Source organism: Anser brachyrhynchus, assembly GCF_964034855.1.
Source record: "Anser brachyrhynchus genome assembly, chromosome: 22".
Classification (NCBI taxonomy): Eukaryota; Metazoa; Chordata; class Aves; order Anseriformes; family Anatidae; genus Anser; species Anser brachyrhynchus.
The window spans coordinates 1,233,902-1,249,719 of record NC_137715.1 but is presented as its reverse complement, the minus strand read 5'-3'; positions in this window follow the sequence as shown (position 1 = coordinate 1,249,719).

Genomic DNA, 15,818 nt, shown 5'->3' with positions numbered 1-15,818 from the left:
AGTGCACTCTCTGGACTCACTGCACTGCATCCCCAGTAGTGACAGTGCACTCTCTGGACTCACTGCAGTGCATCCCCAGTGGTGCCAGTGCACTCTCTGGACTCACTGCACTGCTTCCCCAGTGGTGCCAGTGCACTCTTTCGAGTCACTGCAGTGCATCCCCAGTGGTGCCAGTGCACTCTCTGGACTCACTGGAGTGCATCACCTGTGGTGCCAGTGCACTCTCTGGACTCACTGCAGTGCATCCCCAGTGCTGCCAGTGCACTCTCTGGACTCACTGCACTGCATCACCTGTGGTGCCAGTGCACTCTCTGGACTCACTGCACCGCATCCGCAGTGGTGCCAGTGCACTCTCTGGACTCACTGCACTGCATCCCCAGTGGTGCCAGTGCGCTCTCTGGAGTGACTGCACTGCATCCCCAGCGGTGCCAGTGCACTCTCTGGACTCGCGTCACTGCATCCCCAGTGGTGCCAGTGCACTCTCTGGACTCGCGTCACTGCATCCCCAGTGGTGCCAGTGCACTCTCTGGACTCACTGAAGTGCATCCCCAGTGGTGCTAGTGCACTCTGGACTCACTGCAGTGCATCTCCAGTGGTGCCAGTGCACTCCCTGGACTCACTGCAGTGCATTCCCGGTGGTGCCAGTGCACTCTCTGGACTCACTGCAGTGCATCCCCAGTGGTGCTAGTGCACTCTGGACTCACTGCAGTGCATCCCCAGTGGTGCCAGTGCACTCTCTGGACTCACTGCACTGCATACCCAGTGGTGCCAGTGCACTCTCTGGACTCACTGTACTGCATCCCCAGTGGTGCCAGTGCACTCTCTGGACTCACCGCACTGCACCCTGAGTGGTGCCAGTGCACTCTCTAGAGTCACTGCGCTGCATCCCCAGTGGTGCCAGTGCACTCTCTGGACTCACTGTACTGCATCCCCAGTGGTGCCAAAGCACTCTCTGGACTCCCGCCACCGCATCCCCAGTGGTTCCAGTGCACTCTCTGGACTCACTGCACTGCATCCCCTGTGGTGCCAGTGCACTCTCTGGACTCACTGCACCGCATCCCCAGTGGTGCCAGTGCACTCTCTGGAGTGACTGCAGTGCATCCCCAGTGGTGCCAGTGCACTCTCTGGACTCGCGTCAATGCATCCCCAGAGGAGCTAATGCACTCTGGACTCACTGCACTGCATCCCGAGTGGTGCCAGTGCACTCTCTGGACTCACTGCAGTGCATCCCTAGTGGTGCCAGTGCACTCTCTGGACTCACTGCACTGCATCCCCTGTGCTGCCAGGGCTCTCTCTGAACTCACTGCACTGCATCCACAGTGGTGCCAGTGCACTCTCTGGACGCACTGCAGTGCATCACCAGTGGTGCCAGTGCACTCTCTGGTCTCACTGCACTGCATCCCTAGTGGTGCCAGGGCACTCTCTGCAGACACTGCAGTGCATCCCCAACGGTGACAGTGCACTCTCTGGACTCACTGCACTGCATCCCCAGTGGTGCCACTGCACTCTCTGGACTCACTGCAGTGCATCCCCAGTGGTGCCAGTGCACACTCTGGACTCACTGCAGTGCATCCCCAGTGGTGCCAGTGCACTCTCTGGACTCACTGCACTGCATACCCAGTGGTGCCAGTGCACTCTCTGGACTCACTGCACTACTCCAGCCGCGGCAGTCGCTCCAGCCGCGGTAGCCGCTCCGTCCGCGGCATACGCGGCAGACTCTCCAACCGCGGCAGCCGCACCAGCCGCGAAAGCCGCGGCAGCCGCTCCAAACGCGGCAGGCGCTCCAACCGCGGCAACCGCTCCAGCCGTGGCAGCCGCTCCACTCGGTAGCGGCTGGAGCGGCTGCCGCGGCTGGAGCGTCTGCCGCGGCTGGAGGGGCTACCGCGGCTGGAGCGGTTGACGCGGCTGGAGCGGAAACCGAGGCTGGAGCGCCACTCTCTGGACTCACTGCACTGCATCCCCAGTGGCGCTAGTGCACTCTCTGGACTCACTGCAGTGCATCCCCAGTGGTGCCAGTGCACTCTCTGGACACACTGAAGTGCATTTTCAGTGGTGCCAGTGCACTCTCTGGACTCACTGCACTGCATCCCCAGTGCTGCCAGTGCACTCTCTGGACTCACTGCACTGCATCCCCAGTGGTGCCAGTGCACTCTCTGGACTCACTGCACTGCATCCCCAGTCCTGCCAGTGCACTCTCTTGACTCACTGCACTGCATCCCCAGCGGTGCCAGTGCACTCTCTGGACTCACTGAAGTGCATTCTCAGTGGAGCCAGTGCACTCTCTGGACTCACTGCACTGCATCCCCAGTGGTGCCAGTGCACTCTCTGGACTCACTGCAGTGCATCCCAAGTGGTGCCAATGCACTCTCTGGACTCACTGCAGTGCATCCCCAGTGGTGCCAGTACACTCACTGGACTCACTGCACTGCATCCCCAGTGGTGCCAGTGCAGTCTCTGCACTCACTGAAGTGCATCTCCAGTGGTGCCAGAGCACTCTCTGGACTCACTGCACTGCATCCCCACTGGTGCCAGTGCACTCTCTGGACTCACTGCACTGCATCCCCAGTGGTGCCAGTGCACTCTCTGGACTCACTGCACTGCATCTCCAATGGTGCCAGTGCACTCTCTGGACTCACTGCACTGCATCCCCAGTGGTGCCAATGCACTCTCTGGACTCACTGCTGTGCATCCCCAGTGGTGCCAGTACACTCACTGGACTGACTGAAGTGCATTCCCAGTGGTGACATTGAAGTCTTTGGACTCACTGCACTCCATCCCCACTGGTGCCTTTGCACTCCCTGGACTCACTGCACTGCTCCAGCCGCGGCAGCCGCTCCAGCCGCGGTAGCCCTCCAGCCGTGGCAGCCGCTCCACTCGGTAGCGGCTGGAGCGGCTGCCGCGGCTGGAGCGGCTGGAGCGGCTGCCGCGGCTGGAGCGGCTGCCGCGGATGGAGAGGCTGGCGCGGCTGGAGGGGCTGGAGCGGCTGCCGCGGCTGGAGCGGCTGGAGCGGCTGCCGCGGCTGGAGCGTCTGCCGCGGCTGGAGGGGCTACCGCGGGGTTGACTCGGCTGGAGCGGATGCCGAGGCTGGAACGGCACTCTCTGGACTCACTGAAATGCATTCTCAGTGGTGCCAGTGCACTCTCTGGACTCACTGCTCTGCATCCCCAGTGGTGCTAGTGCACTCTCTGGACTCACTGCAGTGCATCCCCAGTGGTGCCATTGCACTCTCTGGACTCACTGCACCGCATTCCCACTGGTGCCAGTGCGCTCTCTGGACTCACTGCACTGCATCCCCAGTGGTGCCAGTGCGCTCTCAGGACTCACTGCAGGGCATCCCCAGTGGTGCCAGTGCACTCTCTGGACTCACTGCACTGCATCCCCAGTCCTGCCAGTGCACTCTCTTGACTCACTGCAGTGCATCCCCAGTGGTGCCAGTACACTCACTGGACTGACTGAAGTGCATCCCCAGTGGTGTCAGTGCACTCACTGGAGTCACTGCACTGCATCCCCAGTGGTGCAAGTGCACTCCCTGGACTCACTGCACTGCATTCCCAGTGGTGACAGTGAAGTCTTTGGACTCACTGCACTCCATCCCCACTGGTGCCTTTGCACTCCCTGGACTCACTGCACTGCTCCAGCCGCGGCAGCCGCTCCAGCCGCGGTAGCCCTCCAGCCGTGGCAGCCGCTCCACTCGGTAGCGGCTGGAGCGGCTGCCGCGGTTGGAGCGGCTGGAGCGGCTGCCGCGGCTGGAGCGGCTGCCGCGGATGGAGAGGCTGGCGAGGCTGGAGGGGCTGGAGCGGCTGCCGCGGCTGGAGCGGCTGGAGCGGCTGCCGCGGCTGGAGCGTCTGCCGCGGCTGGAGGGCCTACCGCGGGGTTGACTCGGCTGGAGCGGATACCGAGGCTGGAACGGCACTCTCTGGACTCACTGAAATGCATTCTCAGTGGTGCCAGTGCACTCTCTGGACTCACTGCTCTGCATCCCCAGTGGTGCTAGTGCACTCTGGACTCACTGCAGTGCATCCCCAGTGGTGCCAGTGCACTCTCTGGACTCACTGCACCGCATTCCCACTGGTGTCAGTGCACTCTGTGGACTCACTGCACTGCATCCCCAGTGGTGTCAGTGCACTCTCTGGACTCCCGGCACCGTATCCCCAGTGGTGCCAGTGCATTCGCTGGACTCACGGCACTGCATCCACAGTGGTGCCAGTGCACTCTCTGGACTCACTGAAGTGCATTCTCAGTGGAGCCAGTGCACTCTCTGGACTCACTGCACTGCATCCCCAGTGGTGCCAGTGCACTCTCTGGACTCACTGCAGTGCATCCCAAGTGGTGCCAATGCACTCTCTGGACTCACTGCAGTGCATCCCCAGTGGTGCCAGTACACTCACTGGACTCACTGCACTGCATCCCCAGTGGTGCCAGTGCAGTCTCTGCACTCACTGAAGTGCATCTCCAGTGGTGCCAGAGCACTCTCTGGACTCACTGCAGTGCATCCCAGTGGTGCCAGTGCACTCTCTGGACACTCTGCACTGCATCCCCACTGGTGCCAGTGCACTCTCTGGACTCACTGCACTGCATCCCCAGTGGTGCCAGTGCACTCTCTGGACTCACTGCACTGCATCTCCAATGGTGCCAGTGCACTCTCTGGACTCACTGCACTGCATCCCCAGTGGTGCCAATGCACTCTCTGGACTCACTGCTGTGCATCCCCAGTGGTGCCAGTACACTCACTGGACTGACTGAAGTGCATTCCCAGTGGTGACATTGAAGTCTTTGGACTCACTGCACTCCATCCCCACTGGTGCCTTTGCACTCCCTGGACTCACTGCACTGCTCCAGCCGCGGCAGCCGCTCCAGCCGCGGTAGCCCTCCAGCCGTGGCAGCCGCTCCACTCGGTAGCGGCTGGAGCGGCTGCCGCGGCTGGAGCGGCTGGAGCGGCTGCCGCGGCTGGAGCGGCTGCCGCGGATGGAGAGGCTGGCGCGGCTGGAGGGGCTGGAGCGGCTGCCGCGGCTGGAGCGGCTGGAGCGGCTGCCGCGGCTGGAGCGTCTGCCGCGGCTGGAGGGGCTACCGCGGGGTTGACTCGGCTGGAGCGGATGCCGAGGCTGGAACGGCACTCTCTGGACTCACTGAAATGCATTCTCAGTGGTGCCAGTGCACTCTCTGGACTCACTGCTCTGCATCCCCAGTGGTGCTAGTGCACTCTCTGGACTCACTGCAGTGCATCCCCAGTGGTGCCATTGCACTCTCTGGACTCACTGCACCGCATTCCCACTGGTGCCAGTGCGCTCTCTGGACTCACTGCACTGCATCCCCAGTGGTGCCAGTGCGCTCTCAGGACTCACTGCAGGGCATCCCCAGTGGTGCCAGTGCACTCTCTGGACTCACTGCACTGCATCCCCAGTCCTGCCAGTGCACTCTCTTGACTCACTGCAGTGCATCCCCAGTGGTGCCAGTACACTCACTGGACTGACTGAAGTGCATCCCCAGTGGTGTCAGTGCACTCACTGGAGTCACTGCACTGCATCCCCAGTGGTGCAAGTGCACTCCCTGGACTCACTGCACTGCATTCCCAGTGGTGACAGTGAAGTCTTTGGACTCACTGCACTCCATCCCCACTGGTGCCTTTGCACTCCCTGGACTCACTGCACTGCTCCAGCCGCGGCAGCCGCTCCAGCCGCGGTAGCCCTCCAGCCGTGGCAGCCGCTCCACTCGGTAGCGGCTGGAGCGGCTGCCGCGGTTGGAGCGGCTGGAGCGGCTGCCGCGGCTGGAGCGGCTGCCGCGGATGGAGAGGCTGGCGAGGCTGGAGGGGCTGGAGCGGCTGCCGCGGCTGGAGCGGCTGGAGCGGCTGCCGCGGCTGGAGCGTCTGCCGCGGCTGGAGGGCCTACCGCGGGGTTGACTCGGCTGGAGCGGATACCGAGGCTGGAACGGCACTCTCTGGACTCACTGAAATGCATTCTCAGTGGTGCCAGTGCACTCTCTGGACTCACTGCTCTGCATCCCCAGTGGTGCTAGTGCACTCTGGACTCACTGCAGTGCATCCCCAGTGGTGCCAGTGCACTCTCTGGACTCACTGCACCGCATTCCCACTGGTGTCAGTGCACTCTGTGGACTCACTGCACTGCATCCCCAGTGGTGTCAGTGCACTCTCTGGACTCCCGGCACCGTATCCCCAGTGGTGCCAGTGCATTCGCTGGACTCACGGCACTGCATCCACAGTGGTGCCAGTGCACTCTCTGGACTCACTGAAGTGCATTCTCAGTGGAGCCAGTGCACTCTCTGGACTCACTGCACTGCATCCCCAGTGGTGCCAGTGCACTCTCTGGACTCACTGCAGTGCATCCCAAGTGGTGCCAATGCACTCTCTGGACTCACTGCAGTGCATCCCCAGTGGTGCCAGTACACTCACTGGACTCACTGCACTGCATCCCCAGTGGTGCCAGTGCAGTCTCTGCACTCACTGAAGTGCATCTCCAGTGGTGCCAGAGCACTCTCTGGACTCACTGCAGTGCATCCCAGTGGTGCCAGTGCACTCTCTGGACACTCTGCACTGCATCCCCACTGGTGCCAGTGCACTCTCTGGACTCACTGCACTGCATCCCCAGTGGTGCCAGTGCACTCTCTGGACTCACTGCACTGCATCTCCAATGGTGCCAGTGCACTCTCTGGACTCACTGCACTGCATCCCCAGTGGTGCCAATGCACTCTCTGGACTCACTGCTGTGCATCCCCAGTGGTGCCAGTACACTCACTGGACTGACTGAAGTGCATTCCCAGTGGTGACATTGAAGTCTTTGGACTCACTGCACTCCATCCCCACTGGTGCCTTTGCACTCCCTGGACTCACTGCACTGCTCCAGCCGCGGCAGCCGCTCCAGCCGCGGTAGCCCTCCAGCCGTGGCAGCCGCTCCACTCGGTAGCGGCTGGAGCGGCTGCCGCGGCTGGAGCGGCTGGAGCGGCTGCCGCGGCTGGAGCGGCTGCCGCGGATGGAGAGGCTGGCGCGGCTGGAGGGGCTGGAGCGGCTGCCGCGGCTGGAGCGGCTGGAGCGGCTGCCGCGGCTGGAGCGTCTGCCGCGGCTGGAGGGGCTACCGCGGGGTTGACTCGGCTGGAGCGGATGCCGAGGCTGGAACGGCACTCTCTGGACTCACTGAAATGCATTCTCAGTGGTGCCAGTGCACTCTCTGGACTCACTGCTCTGCATCCCCAGTGGTGCTAGTGCACTCTCTGGACTCACTGCAGTGCATCCCCAGTGGTGCCATTGCACTCTCTGGACTCACTGCACCGCATTCCCACTGGTGCCAGTGCGCTCTCTGGACTCACTGCACTGCATCCCCAGTGGTGCCAGTGCGCTCTCAGGACTCACTGCAGGGCATCCCCAGTGGTGCCAGTGCACTCTCTGGACTCACTGCACTGCATCCCCAGTCCTGCCAGTGCACTCTCTTGACTCACTGCAGTGCATCCCCAGTGGTGCCAGTACACTCACTGGACTGACTGAAGTGCATCCCCAGTGGTGTCAGTGCACTCACTGGAGTCACTGCACTGCATCCCCAGTGGTGCAAGTGCACTCCCTGGACTCACTGCACTGCATTCCCAGTGGTGACAGTGAAGTCTTTGGACTCACTGCACTCCATCCCCACTGGTGCCTTTGCACTCCCTGGACTCACTGCACTGCTCCAGCCGCGGCAGCCGCTCCAGCCGCGGTAGCCCTCCAGCCGTGGCAGCCGCTCCACTCGGTAGCGGCTGGAGCGGCTGCCGCGGTTGGAGCGGCTGGAGCGGCTGCCGCGGCTGGAGCGGCTGCCGCGGATGGAGAGGCTGGCGAGGCTGGAGGGGCTGGAGCGGCTGCCGCGGCTGGAGCGGCTGGAGCGGCTGCCGCGGCTGGAGCGTCTGCCGCGGCTGGAGGGCCTACCGCGGGGTTGACTCGGCTGGAGCGGATACCGAGGCTGGAACGGCACTCTCTGGACTCACTGAAATGCATTCTCAGTGGTGCCAGTGCACTCTCTGGACTCACTGCTCTGCATCCCCAGTGGTGCTAGTGCACTCTGGACTCACTGCAGTGCATCCCCAGTGGTGCCAGTGCACTCTCTGGACTCACTGCACCGCATTCCCACTGGTGTCAGTGCACTCTGTGGACTCACTGCACTGCATCCCCAGTGGTGTCAGTGCACTCTCTGGACTCCCGGCACCGTATCCCCAGTGGTGCCAGTGCATTCGCTGGACTCACGGCACTGCATCCACAGTGGTGCCAGTGCACTCTCTGGACTCACTGAAGTGCATTCTCAGTGGTGCCAGTGCACTCTCTGGACTCACTGCACTGCATCCCCAGTGGTGCCAGTGCACTCTCTGGACTCACTGCAGTGCATCCCAAGTGGTGCCAATGCACTCTCTGGACTCACTGCAGTGCATCCCCAGTGGTGCCAGTACACTCACTGGACTCACTGCACTGCATCCCCAGTGGTGCCAGTGCAGTCTCTGCACTCACTGAAGTGCATCTCCAGTGGTGCCAGAGCACTCTCTGGACTCACTGCAGTGCATCCCAGTGGTGCCAGTGCACTCTCTGGACACTCTGCACTGCATCCCCACTGGTGCCAGTGCACTCTCTGGACTCACTGCACTGCATCCCCAGTGGTGCCAGTGCACTCTCTGGACTCACTGCACTGCATCTCCAATGGTGCCAGTGCACTCTCTGGACTCACTGCACTGCATCCCCAGTGGTGCCAATGCACTCTCTGGACTCACTGCTGTGCATCCCCAGTGGTGCCAGTACACTCACTGGACTGACTGAAGTGCATTCCCAGTGGTGACATTGAAGTCTTTGGACTCACTGCACTCCATCCCCACTGGTGCCTTTGCACTCCCTGGACTCACTGCACTGCTCCAGCCGCGGCAGCCGCTCCAGCCGCGGTAGCCCTCCAGCCGTGGCAGCCGCTCCACTCGGTAGCGGCTGGAGCGGCTGCCGCGGCTGGAGCGGCTGGAGCGGCTGCCGCGGCTGGAGCGGCTGCCGCGGATGGAGAGGCTGGCGCGGCTGGAGGGGCTGGAGCGGCTGCCGCGGCTGGAGCGGCTGGAGCGGCTGCCGCGGCTGGAGCGTCTGCCGCGGCTGGAGGGGCTACCGCGGGGTTGACTCGGCTGGAGCGGATGCCGAGGCTGGAACGGCACTCTCTGGACTCACTGAAATGCATTCTCAGTGGTGCCAGTGCACTCTCTGGACTCACTGCTCTGCATCCCCAGTGGTGCTAGTGCACTCTCTGGACTCACTGCAGTGCATCCCCAGTGGTGCCATTGCACTCTCTGGACTCACTGCACTGCATCCCCAGTGGTGCCAGTGCGCTCTCAGGACTCACTGCAGGGCATCCCCAGTGGTGCCAGTGCACTCTCTGGACTCACTGCACTGCATCCCCAGTCCTGCCAGTGCACTCTCTTGACTCACTGCAGTGCATCCCCAGTGGTGCCAGTACACTCACTGGACTGACTGAAGTGCATCCCCAGTGGTGTCAGTGCACTCACTGGAGTCACTGCACTGCATCCCCAGTGGTGCAAGTGCACTCCCTGGACTCACTGCACTGCATTCCCAGTGGTGACAGTGAAGTCTTTGGACTCACTGCACTCCATCCCCACTGGTGCCTTTGCACTCCCTGGACTCACTGCACTGCTCCAGCCGCGGCAGCCGCTCCAGCCGCGGTAGCCCTCCAGCCGTGGCAGCCGCTCCACTCGGTAGCGGCTGGAGCGGCTGCCGCGGTTGGAGCGGCTGGAGCGGCTGCCGCGGCTGGAGCGGCTGCCGCGGATGGAGAGGCTGGCGAGGCTGGAGGGGCTGGAGCGGCTGCCGCGGCTGGAGCGGCTGGAGCGGCTGCCGCGGCTGGAGCGTCTGCCGCGGCTGGAGGGCCTACCGCGGGGTTGACTCGGCTGGAGCGGATACCGAGGCTGGAACGGCACTCTCTGGACTCACTGAAATGCATTCTCAGTGGTGCCAGTGCACTCTCTGGACTCACTGCTCTGCATCCCCAGTGGTGCTAGTGCACTCTGGACTCACTGCAGTGCATCCCCAGTGGTGCCAGTGCACTCTCTGGACTCACTGCACCGCATTCCCACTGGTGTCAGTGCACTCTGTGGACTCACTGCACTGCATCCCCAGTGGTGTCAGTGCACTCTCTGGACTCACTGAAGTGCATTCTCAGTGGAGCCAGTGCACTCTCTGGACTCACTGCACTGCATCCCCACTGGTGCCAGTGCACTCTCTGGACTCACTGCAGTGCATCCCAAGTGGTGCCAATGCACTCTCTGGACTCACTGCAGTGCATCCCCAGTGGTGCCAGTACACTCACTGGACTCACTGCACTGCATCCCCAGTGGTGCCAGTGCAGTCTCTGCACTCACTGAAGTGCATCTCCAGTGGTGCCAGAGCACTCTCTGGACTCACTGCAGTGCATCCCAGTGGTGCCAGTGCACTCTCTGGACACTCTGCACTGCATCCCCACTGGTGCCAGTGCACTCTCTGGACTCACTGCACTGCATCCCCAGTGGTGCCAGTGCACTCTCTGGACTCACTGCACTGCATCTCCAATGGTGCCAGTGCACTCTCTGGACTCACTGCACTGCATCCCCAGTGGTGCCAATGCACTCTCTGGACTCACTGCTGTGCATCCCCAGTGGTGCCAGTACACTCACTGGACTGACTGAAGTGCATTCCCAGTGGTGACATTGAAGTCTTTGGACTCACTGCACTCCATCCCCACTGGTGCCTTTGCACTCCCTGGACTCACTGCACTGCTCCAGCCGCGGCAGCCGCTCCAGCCGCGGTAGCCCTCCAGCCGTGGCAGCCGCTCCACTCGGTAGCGGCTGGAGCGGCTGCCGCGGCTGGAGCGGCTGGAGCGGCTGCCGCGGCTGGAGCGGCTGCCGCGGATGGAGAGGCTGGCGCGGCTGGAGGGGCTGGAGCGGCTGCCGCGGCTGGAGCGGCTGGAGCGGCTGCCGCGGCTGGAGCGTCTGCCGCGGCTGGAGGGGCTACCGCGGGGTTGACTCGGCTGGAGCGGATGCCGAGGCTGGAACGGCACTCTCTGGACTCACTGAAATGCATTCTCAGTGGTGCCAGTGCACTCTCTGGACTCACTGCTCTGCATCCCCAGTGGTGCTAGTGCACTCTCTGGACTCACTGCAGTGCATCCCCAGTGGTGCCATTGCACTCTCTGGACTCACTGCACCGCATTCCCACTGGTGCCAGTGCGCTCTCTGGACTCACTGCACTGCATCCCCAGTGGTGCCAGTGCGCTCTCAGGACTCACTGCAGGGCATCCCCAGTGGTGCCAGTGCACTCTCTGGACTCACTGCACTGCATCCCCAGTCCTGCCAGTGCACTCTCTTGACTCACTGCAGTGCATCCCCAGTGGTGCCAGTACACTCACTGGACTGACTGAAGTGCATCCCCAGTGGTGTCAGTGCACTCACTGGAGTCACTGCACTGCATCCCCAGTGGTGCAAGTGCACTCCCTGGACTCACTGCACTGCATTCCCAGTGGTGACAGTGAAGTCTTTGGACTCACTGCACTCCATCCCCACTGGTGCCTTTGCACTCCCTGGACTCACTGCACTGCTCCAGCCGCGGCAGCCGCTCCAGCCGCGGTAGCCCTCCAGCCGTGGCAGCCGCTCCACTCGGTAGCGGCTGGAGCGGCTGCCGCGGTTGGAGCGGCTGGAGCGGCTGCCGCGGCTGGAGCGGCTGCCGCGGATGGAGAGGCTGGCGAGGCTGGAGGGGCTGGAGCGGCTGCCGCGGCTGGAGCGGCTGGAGCGGCTGCCGCGGCTGGAGCGTCTGCCGCGGCTGGAGGGCCTACCGCGGGGTTGACTCGGCTGGAGCGGATACCGAGGCTGGAACGGCACTCTCTGGACTCACTGAAATGCATTCTCAGTGGTGCCAGTGCACTCTCTGGACTCACTGCTCTGCATCCCCAGTGGTGCTAGTGCACTCTGGACTCACTGCAGTGCATCCCCAGTGGTGCCAGTGCACTCTCTGGACTCACTGCACCGCATTCCCACTGGTGTCAGTGCACTCTGTGGACTCACTGCACTGCATCCCCAGTGGTGTCAGTGCACTCTCTGGACTCCCGGCACCGTATCCCCAGTGGTGCCAGTGCATTCGCTGGACTCACGGCACTGCATCCACAGTGGTGCCAGTTCGCTCTCTGGACTCACTGAAGTGCATTCTCAGTGGAGCCAGTGCACTCTCTGGACTCACTGCACTGCATCCCCAGTGGTGCCAGTGCACTCTCTGGACTCACTGCAGTGCATCCCAAGTGGTGCCAATGCACTCTCTGGACTCACTGCAGTGCATCCCCAGTGGTGCCAGTACACTCACTGGACTCACTGCACTGCATCCCCAGTGGTGCCAGTGCAGTCTCTGCACTCACTGAAGTGCATCTCCAGTGGTGCCAGAGCACTCTCTGGACTCACTGCAGTGCATCCCAGTGGTGCCAGTGCACTCTCTGGACACTCTGCACTGCATCCCCACTGGTGCCAGTGCACTCTCTGGACTCACTGCACTGCATCCCCAGTGGTGCCAGTGCACTCTCTGGACTCACTGCACTGCATCTCCAATGGTGCCAGTGCACTCTCTGGACTCACTGCACTGCATCCCCAGTGGTGCCAATGCACTCTCTGGACTCACTGCTGTGCATCCCCAGTGGTGCCAGTACACTCACTGGACTGACTGAAGTGCATTCCCAGTGGTGACATTGAAGTCTTTGGACTCACTGCACTCCATCCCCACTGGTGCCTTTGCACTCCCTGGACTCACTGCACTGCTCCAGCCGCGGCAGCCGCTCCAGCCGCGGTAGCCCTCCAGCCGTGGCAGCCGCTCCACTCGGTAGCGGCTGGAGCGGCTGCCGCGGCTGGAGCGGCTGGAGCGGCTGCCGCGGCTGGAGCGGCTGCCGCGGATGGAGAGGCTGGCGCGGCTGGAGGGGCTGGAGCGGCTGCCGCGGCTGGAGCGGCTGGAGCGGCTGCCGCGGCTGGAGCGTCTGCCGCGGCTGGAGGGGCTACCGCGGGGTTGACTCGGCTGGAGCGGATGCCGAGGCTGGAACGGCACTCTCTGGACTCACTGAAATGCATTCTCAGTGGTGCCAGTGCACTCTCTGGACTCACTGCTCTGCATCCCCAGTGGTGCTAGTGCACTCTCTGGACTCACTGCAGTGCATCCCCAGTGGTGCCATTGCACTCTCTGGACTCACTGCACCGCATTCCCACTGGTGCCAGTGCGCTCTCTGGACTCACTGCACTGCATCCCCAGTGGTGCCAGTGCGCTCTCAGGACTCACTGCAGGGCATCCCCAGTGGTGCCAGTGCACTCTCTGGACTCACTGCACTGCATCCCCAGTCCTGCCAGTGCACTCTCTTGACTCACTGCAGTGCATCCCCAGTGGTGCCAGTACACTCACTGGACTGACTGAAGTGCATCCCCAGTGGTGTCAGTGCACTCACTGGAGTCACTGCACTGCATCCCCAGTGGTGCAAGTGCACTCCCTGGACTCACTGCACTGCATTCCCAGTGGTGACAGTGAAGTCTTTGGACTCACTGCACTCCATCCCCACTGGTGCCTTTGCACTCCCTGGACTCACTGCACTGCTCCAGCCGCGGCAGCCGCTCCAGCCGCGGTAGCCCTCCAGCCGTGGCAGCCGCTCCACTCGGTAGCGGCTGGAGCGGCTGCCGCGGTTGGAGCGGCTGGAGCGGCTGCCGCGGCTGGAGCGGCTGCCGCGGATGGAGAGGCTGGCGAGGCTGGAGGGGCTGGAGCGGCTGCCGCGGCTGGAGCGGCTGGAGCGGCTGCCGCGGCTGGAGCGTCTGCCGCGGCTGGAGGGCCTACCGCGGGGTTGACTCGGCTGGAGCGGATACCGAGGCTGGAACGGCACTCTCTGGACTCACTGAAATGCATTCTCAGTGGTGCCAGTGCACTCTCTGGACTCACTGCTCTGCATCCCCAGTGGTGCTAGTGCACTCTGGACTCACTGCAGTGCATCCCCAGTGGTGCCAGTGCACTCTCTGGACTCACTGCACCGCATTCCCACTGGTGTCAGTGCACTCTGTGGACTCACTGCACTGCATCCCCAGTGGTGTCAGTGCACTCTCTGGACTCCCGGCACCGTATCCCCAGTGGTGCCAGTGCATTCGCTGGACTCACGGCACTGCATCCACAGTGGTGCCAGTGCACTCTCTGGACTCACTGAAGTGCATTCTCAGTGGAGCCAGTGCACTCTCTGGACTCACTGCACTGCATCCCCAGTGGTGCCAGTGCACTCTCTGGACTCACTGCAGTGCATCCCAAGTGGTGCCAATGCACTCTCTGGACTCACTGCAGTGCATCCCCAGTGGTGCCAGTACACTCACTGGACTCACTGCACTGCATCCCCAGTGGTGCCAGTGCAGTCTCTGGACTCACTGCAGTGCATCCCCAGTGGTGCCAGTACACTCACTGGACTCACTGCACTGCATCCCCAGTGGTGCCAGTGCAGTCTCTGCACTCACTGCAGTGCATCCCCGGTGGTGCCAGTGCACTCTCTGGACTCACTGCACTGCATCCCCAGTGGTGCCAGTGCACTCTCTGGACTCACTGCACTGCATCTCCAATGGTGCCAGTGCACTCTCTGGACTCACTGCACTGCATCCCCAGTGGTGCCAATGCACTCTCTGGACTCACTGCTGTGCATCCCCAGTGGTGCCAGTACACTCACTGGACTGACTGAAGTGCATTCCCAGTGGTGACATTGAAGTCTTTGGACTCACTGCACTCCATCCCCACTGGTGCCTTTGCACTCCCTGGACTCACTGCACTGCTCCAGCCGCGGCAGCCGCTCCAGCCGCGGTAGCCCTCCAGCCGTGGCAGCCGCTCCACTCGGTAGCGGCTGGAGCGGCTGCCGCGGCTGGAGCGGCTGCCGCGGCTGGAGCGGCTGCCGCGGATGGAGAGGCTGGCGCGGCTGGAGGGGCTGGAGCGGCTGCCGCGGCTGGAGCGGCTGGAGCGGCTGCCGCGGCTGGAGCGTCTGCCGCGGCTGGAGGGGCTACCGCGGGGTTGACTCGGCTGGAGCGGATGCCGAGGCTGGAACGGCACTCTCTGGACTCACTGAAATGCATTCTCAGTGGTGCCAGTGCACTCTCTGGACTCACTGCTCTGCATCCCCAGTGGTGCTAGTGCACTCTCTGGACTCACTGCAGTGCATCCCCAGTGGTGCCATTGCACTCTCTGGACTCACTGCACCGCATTCCCACTGGTGCCAGTGCGCTCTCTGGACTCACTGCACTGCATCCCCAGTGGTGCCAGTGCGCTCTCAGGACTCACTGCAGGGCATCCCCAGTGGTGCCAGTGCACTCTCTGGACTCACTGCACTGCATCCCCAGTCCTGCCAGTGCACTCTCTTGACTCACTGCAGTGCATCCCCAGTGGTGCCAGTACACTCACTGGACTGACTGAAGTGCGTCCCCAGTGGTGCCAGTGCACTCTCTGGACTCACAGCACTGCATGCCCAGTGGTGCCAGTGCACTCTCTGGACTCACTGCATTGCATCCTCAGTGGTGCCAGTGCACTCTCTGGACTCACTGCACTGCATCCCCAGTCCTGCCAGTGCACTCTCTGGACTCACTGCACTGCATCCCCAATGGTGCCAGTGCACTCTCTGGACTCACTGCACTGCTCCAGCCGCGGCAGCCTCTCCAGGCGCACCAGCCGCGGCATCCGCTCCAGCCTCGGCATCCGCTCCAGCCGCGTTAACCGCTCCAGCCGCGGTAGCTCCTCCAGCCGCGCCAGCCGCTCCAGCCGCGGCAGCCGCTCCAGCCGCTCCAGCCGCGGCATCCGCTCCAGCCGC